The sequence below is a fragment of the Akebia trifoliata genome, unplaced genomic scaffold, assembly GCF_017979445.1.
Source record: "Akebia trifoliata isolate Shusen 1 unplaced genomic scaffold, ASM1797944v1 Contig00386, whole genome shotgun sequence".
Classification (NCBI taxonomy): Eukaryota; Viridiplantae; Streptophyta; class Magnoliopsida; order Ranunculales; family Lardizabalaceae; genus Akebia; species Akebia trifoliata.
The window spans coordinates 110843-117468 of NW_028237004.1; the positions used below are offsets into that span (position 1 = coordinate 110843).

The 6626-nt window shown below is 34.8% G+C and overlaps 1 pseudogene across 1 annotated transcript; it reads left to right on the plus strand.

The window, feature by feature from the left end:
* The first annotated feature begins 2102 nt into the window (after positions 1 to 2102).
* Positions 2103 to 5021, plus strand: LOC147381509 (uncharacterized; annotated as a pseudogene). Its single transcript, XR_015174507.1, has 5 exons — positions 2103 to 2397; positions 2500 to 2597; positions 2878 to 3168; positions 4658 to 4706; positions 4791 to 5021. The product of XR_015174507.1 is annotated as an uncharacterized LOC147381509 (transcript).
* Positions 5022 to 6626: the final 1605 nt, after the last annotated feature.

Here is a 6626-nt window from a genome sequence, read left to right on the forward strand (position 1 = left end):
TTCGCAAACGAAATTTGAACTCTTCAGCTCCTTTTCGTCTTCTTCCCTCTGCGTTCAAGACGATCTGTCATCTCTTCGATTCCTTACTCGTTATTTGCGTTCGACTTCCTCTCTGCGTTCAATGACACACAGACCAACAGATCTAAGTTTGTCTTCTGACCTCTGCGTTTCTGACATCGTTTGTGTAGACACCCCGTTTTTGCACTCACCTGATTAATCAACTTGTCAACCCGATTGCAATGGTTCCCAATGATGGATGTTTATTCCATTGCTTTATTTTATTACCAGAAATATTTCAGAAATCCGGATGAGATATCTAAAACTAACAAAACTGTAGAAACCACGCTACGCTAGGAAAATATGACCTCAGAAACATAGAAATCATCATTTTTCAAACAAAAAGAAGTTTCACGATAAAAATCACTAAAAAATGATCAAATTACCAAAATACCCCTAATCTTAAAATATCCTTAGAGCCTACATTACGCTTAGGAAAACTCATTCAAACACACAAAATAACAAATCGAAATCAAATAAATCATTCCGCCAATTTTCATAGAATTTGACAAAATTACAAAAATACCTTTCATAAAGTCCATGACCATTTCACACAAAAAATTTCGTAAATGACACAAACCAATATTTCCATCGAACTCCTTATGAAAAAATGATTCTAAAACATCTTAGAACATTAAAAATCGATTTAAAATGCGAAAAGTCCTCTCCGGGAGCAAAACGGTAATTTCACAATTTTCATAATTAAAATTTTCGAAATTAATAAATAAAACGTTAAATAATTAAAGTGAAACATTAATGAAATTAATTTAAAATTTTAAACTAAAAAAATCAATCAATTGGGCTCTCAGGCAAAATTGTTGAGGGTTCGTAAGATATTTCTTTAAGGACTCTTCCATTTGGGGGTCCAAAGAATTAAAAATATAATAGAGGGGGGTTCTCCAAAAAATTAAAGTCAACCAAGCAAGACTAAAGTCAAGATATTAAAGTCAATCAAGTATGACTAAAGTCAAAATTAGAGTCAATCAAGTAAGACTAAAGTCAAGATATTAAAGTCAATCAATTAAGACTAAAGTCAAAATCTTAAAGTCAATCAAATAAAACCAAAAGTCAAAATCCTAATAGAGTTCTAATTAAATAATAACTCTATTTAATAAAGTTCTAACTAAAATACAACTCCACCTAAAACAATTCTAATTAAAATACAACTCTACCGAAAATAATTCTAACTAAAATACAACTCTAACTAAAAGAACTCTAATTAAACACTAATTCTATCTAAATCAACCCTTAAAAAAATCTATAAATAGGGGTCCTCACACCCTATTTTCGTATAAAATCATAAACCCTAAGAGAAGTAGGTCAAAAAGCCTCCCTAACCTCCCATAAACCCTAATTTTGGAGCCCCAACTCTTTACCTAACACCCATACATCAATTTTAGCTCAAAAAACACTTAGAAGTCCTTCAAAAACACCCCCAAAATTCATAAAAAAATTCGAAGAACTCAGATCTAAGAAAGAGATACCTCGCCTCGGAGATCAAAAATCAGATTCAGAGACAAACTGGAACAAGGAATACTGAACAAGGAATTACTCTGTCAGATCTGAGGGAACGATAAAGTTATCTTCGGAAAGGTATAATTTTTTAATGTTTTTATCTAGGTTTTTTTTAGCAATGTAATTTATTTGGAAAATTAGTAGAGACCGGCTTTGGTCGGGCGGGGTTGGTGCCTAACACCTTCCAACCCCGTAACGTGATCCCCGAACCCTTTTTTCTTTCTTAGATTAGTAATGTTTGCCTTTTTTAGAGTTAGTTTGGTTCCTAGACCTTAATAACTAGGTGGCGACTCCCAAACCTCAAGGGTCAAAAGTGGATCCGCGCATCCTGCAGATCGAGGGCGCTTTCAGTTTACAACGGCACCGACGAACCATTCGACTTCATCTTCACTCACTCTCTTTCAAAGGTAAGAAATCACAAACCCTTCTAACCTTTTTATTTTTAAATTTCATGTTTTCTTTGTTGAGTTTCTTGCAATCGATCTCCATTTTAGTGTGTTGGTACTACTTCGTCAATGATTGATTAAAACCCTAAATTAAGCTCTGGAGCTCGAAAACCATGGCCATGGCGAAGGAGAAAGATCTTACCTCCATCAAAGGAGAAGATGGGAAGGGAACTAAAGAAGGGCACAACTTACTGGGTTCTCCACCTTTCGAAAAGCTCGATAATGGGCGCTTCAAATGCTTAGAGACTGGCCATGAATTACCTGCCAATGACATGGATTCGTACGATCGAAGCAAACGTTGTCGATTGGGTCTAATAAACATGGCTTTGTCTCAGAAGAAACCCCCTCTCAACATGTTCAAGCAAGACCCTCTTTGCTGGTAAAATACCTTTTTTTTCTAGGGTTTTAGGATTTAGGGTTTTGAAGTTCTAGGTTTTTGTTTAATATGTGGTTGGTGTCTTCTTTAATTTTAAAATTGCAGGTCGAAGTTAGTATGTAAGCTAACAGGAGATACAGTCAACAAATCTGAGGAACATATATGGAAGCACATAAATGGGAAAAGATTTCTCAATAAATTAGGTTAGTATCACCCACTCTGTTAATCTGATTCTTAACCCATATTTTAATTTGTATCGACGACAAAATTCAATAATTTTGAAATGCCCTTTATTATTCTCATAATGATTTTATCCTGCATTGTGAATTTCATTGCTTCACAGTGCACCTAAATCCTCAATAATACATGAAGTGGTTTGTAAAAAAAAAGTATATTTTTTTCTTCTTTAAATTTGGAGAATACCCATTACATTTACATATATCAATGTTATTTTGTCATTCAAATTTGAAATTTGTTTAACAGAACAAAAGGAAGCTGAAAAGTTAACGTGAAATGGAACTGTACTAGAAAAGGAGGAAGATAAACCACGCAAGGTGTCAAAGATGAGTGGTAATGGTAAGAAAAAGGATCGGAAGAATCATGTTGAGAAAGATGATTCGAAAAAAACTAAGCCCCTGGATAATAGTGGTGATTTAGAAGAACTTGACTTCTGGATTCCTCCTGTGGGGAGCCGTTGGGACTTCGATGATGGGCAAGATCGATGAGGTTCTGGTACGGATTTAGGGCAGGAATCTGATGATGACGACGAAATAGGTAAGGGTGTTAATGCTTTTTGTTTATGAAAATTTTCTGAGTTTTTAAAACTTGGTCCTTAACATGATTAGGGAAAGAGAAATCACTATTTTTTTTTTTTGACGATAGACTTTTGCTTCTCAATAACATATACTATCTATTGTTATATAATTAGCGATTACGAATTATATAAAATGCTTATATCCTATGTAAGAAGGGGACTCCATTTAAAATAATTTTCCATGTTGGATATTGACACATGCCAACACACTTAATGAAAAGAATATTTGATTTCTAAAAAAAATTGTTTCAACTATTTTCTAGAGCAAGAGAGAGTCTTCGCTCTAGTGTATGATGACTGAAGAGGAGATTTGAATTCCTATCACCTTCTTGCTTGCTTTCTTGTTTGTGTATGCTCGTTCTTTCAAAAGAAACTAGCTTCATGTCTGCTTGCCTATTGTAGGAGAAGGCAAGTCAAGATGGTTGCACGGTTTGCTTTAATGTTTGGTGCTATTGCTTATTTTGATAAATAACTATTACTTAAATATTGTTTATACAATTGTAATGTACATCGACTTTTCTAAATACATTTTTCTTCGTTTGAATTCCCCAATTCCTCCATTTTTATCTTCCCTGCTTCAAATTTTTTATCAAAAGGACAAAATGGACAAAACAACCTTTTATTGAATAAACTACAATAACATGTCAAAATTAGTATGTTTTGGAGATCATATTTGTGTAGATGGTACAATATGGCTTGACATATGGGTACCACAAATATGCCCAACTAGGTATCTTATCCTATCTTCTGGCACTCTCTCTCTCTCTCTTTCTCTCACTGTAAGCCTTCTTACAAACTGTTGTGATGTAATAATTTTCCATGGATATGGGGTGCCTATTTAGGCTTTCCTTAGAAACTAACTGTTAGCTAAACCCATGGATACAGGGTGCCTATCAGGTGTCACCATGACCTAATTTAATTAGGATGGCAACATTTTTGTATGTTTATTTTGTGTATACCCTGGCTCTCAATAGGTTTCGATTAAAGGGCATATTTGTCTTTTTGCACAATGCATATTGATAAATAAGGAGTCTTGGACATGATGACTGGTGGGGGGAATCGAACTCAGGAGATTTGGTTCTTGAGGCATGGTCCTCGCCATCTCACCAACCCCTCGTTGATTCTTGCTTCTCTCATTCCCTACGATGTAATGGCAAATGAACGACCATCAACTTGAATTTTTTTTTTTACGAGTATAAAAATTTTATTGATAAAGGAAGGATAAAGGAGGCCGAGGTGACCCGCAAAACAAGAACTATTGACTTGATTTATGCAATTGTTGGGGCCAACTCACTTGCCTTAAGCATGACTCATTACGCATGTGCACAAGTCCATTTTAGAACACCGAGTTCTCAAGATATTTTTTATTTTGAGATGGAAAGCAAGTCATATTTTATGGTCATGTTATAGATAAAGTGATTTAATCTTTGATTTGTTTTTAATGATCAGATGGAGCAGATGAAGAGAATGGTGAGGAGTCTGCAGAGCTTAGTATGCGGTATGTGTTTCCATTCTGTCTTGCTTTCCCAATTTTTTACGTCATATGCCCGTGTTCTCCCCTCACGAATGTTTTGATCTGCAGAACAAAGCGCATGTCCATAGAAATTGGACCTAGCAGCTTTGCCTCGAGGAAGAAGAAGAGCAAGACCGACTCCATAGGAGATTCAAGCACTACTTGAGATTCAAGGAGGGTGGTTATTGTCGAAAAGAAAATTTGAAGTTCCTCAATATGTTTATGGGTTAAAGCACTTTTCACTGATATTATTTATCTTTTTTTGTTTTATCTTCTAATTGGTACTATTGCAAAATTCATGAACCATACTCTTTTTTAACTTATCTAAGGGATCGTCAAATTCATTTTTTTCTTGATTGTCAAAAATTCAAATTAATCAATCATGCTTGGTCCTATTATTGTCTAATAAACTTGCCCTTAATATGATTAGTAAATGCAACTTCGCATATGTAGTGTCTGACATAATTGATCTAAGAGCAACTCTTGAAATTGGTGCATCTTCATTTTGAAGCCTTCGAAACCACTTTTGAACTCCAACCCATTCATGTCTCTAAAGGGAAAAAAAGATACAATAAGAAATCTGATAAGTTTATGGAGCCAAGGGTTTTAAAAATATCTCTGGACTCTATATATGAAGTTGTGCTCAGTGATATAAAGCCCCAGTCTTCAACATAAAGTTCCATCTCTAAATTTAGAGTTTTCAAATCTAGTTGGAGTTGCTCTAATGAACTCAAATTAGATTCAACCCAATTCCTCTCTATCCTTCTTTCATACTCTTCTCTTCTTTGAATTTTCATACTTTTATCTTCTTTTATGAGTAATAATTTTTTAATATAAGCAAAATTTTATTTTTAAAAAAAGAGACAAAACTAACAATCCCAATCCTCAGCAAAATTAACTACAAAATCATCAAAAAAAAAAAAAAAACCAATAAATCCAAAATCGAAAAGTTTAATTTTAACTTGAGACTAGTTTGAAATTGTCATTTTTTGACAGAGAAAAAAAAAACTCTTTTTTCTTCATGGCAAACAGACCATAACAAGTCATTACTACACAGAACTAAAGCACTTCCAACTATCCATTTTCCTTTCACAATCACAAGCGTATAGTAAATTTTACACAAAAAAAAAAAAAAAAAAAAACTACAACTAAAAACTATAAAAAAAAAAACTCCCCATAATCATGGATGGAGAACCTCTTCTGCAGAGACAACCATAAATGGGAAAGGATCGATGAGTGGTTTCCCCTCTCTTTCAGAAACAAGAATTTCAGTTCTCTTCTGCATACTAATCAACACATTATGCCATGTATTCACCCTTGAATGTGCATGACCATGTAATCCAACATTCAAAGCTATTAAATCCTCACTTTTCAACCTCGCGCGTATCGAACGGTTAAAAAATTTTAAAAATAAAAAGGTTAGAAGGGTTTGTGATTTCTTACCTTTGAGAGAGAGTGTGTGAAGATGAAGTCGAATGGTTCGTCGGTGCCGTCGCAAACGATGTCAAAAACGCAGAGGGCAGAAGACGAACTCAGATCTATTGGTCTGTGTGTCGTTGAACGCAGAGAGGAAGTCGAATGCAAATAACGAGTAAGGAATCGAAGAGATGACAGATCGTCTTGAATGCAGAGGGAAGAAGATGAAGAAGACGAAGAGGAGCTGAAGAGTTCAGACTTCGTTTGCGAAGAAGAAGAAGTTTCAAAAAATTTCATTTTGTTTTATTTTTTATTATTTTTTTTGTTAACGGGGAGATAGTTGTAAATTTAGAAACTTCATCGTTTTCAAAATGACAGACGATCTGGACCGTAGATCGTGCGCGTATCGAATGGCTCAAATGGTTTGTTGCGATGTGAGTCGCAATGGTTGTCGTAGGAACGTCACCCGGTCGCATTCCTACGACCCCC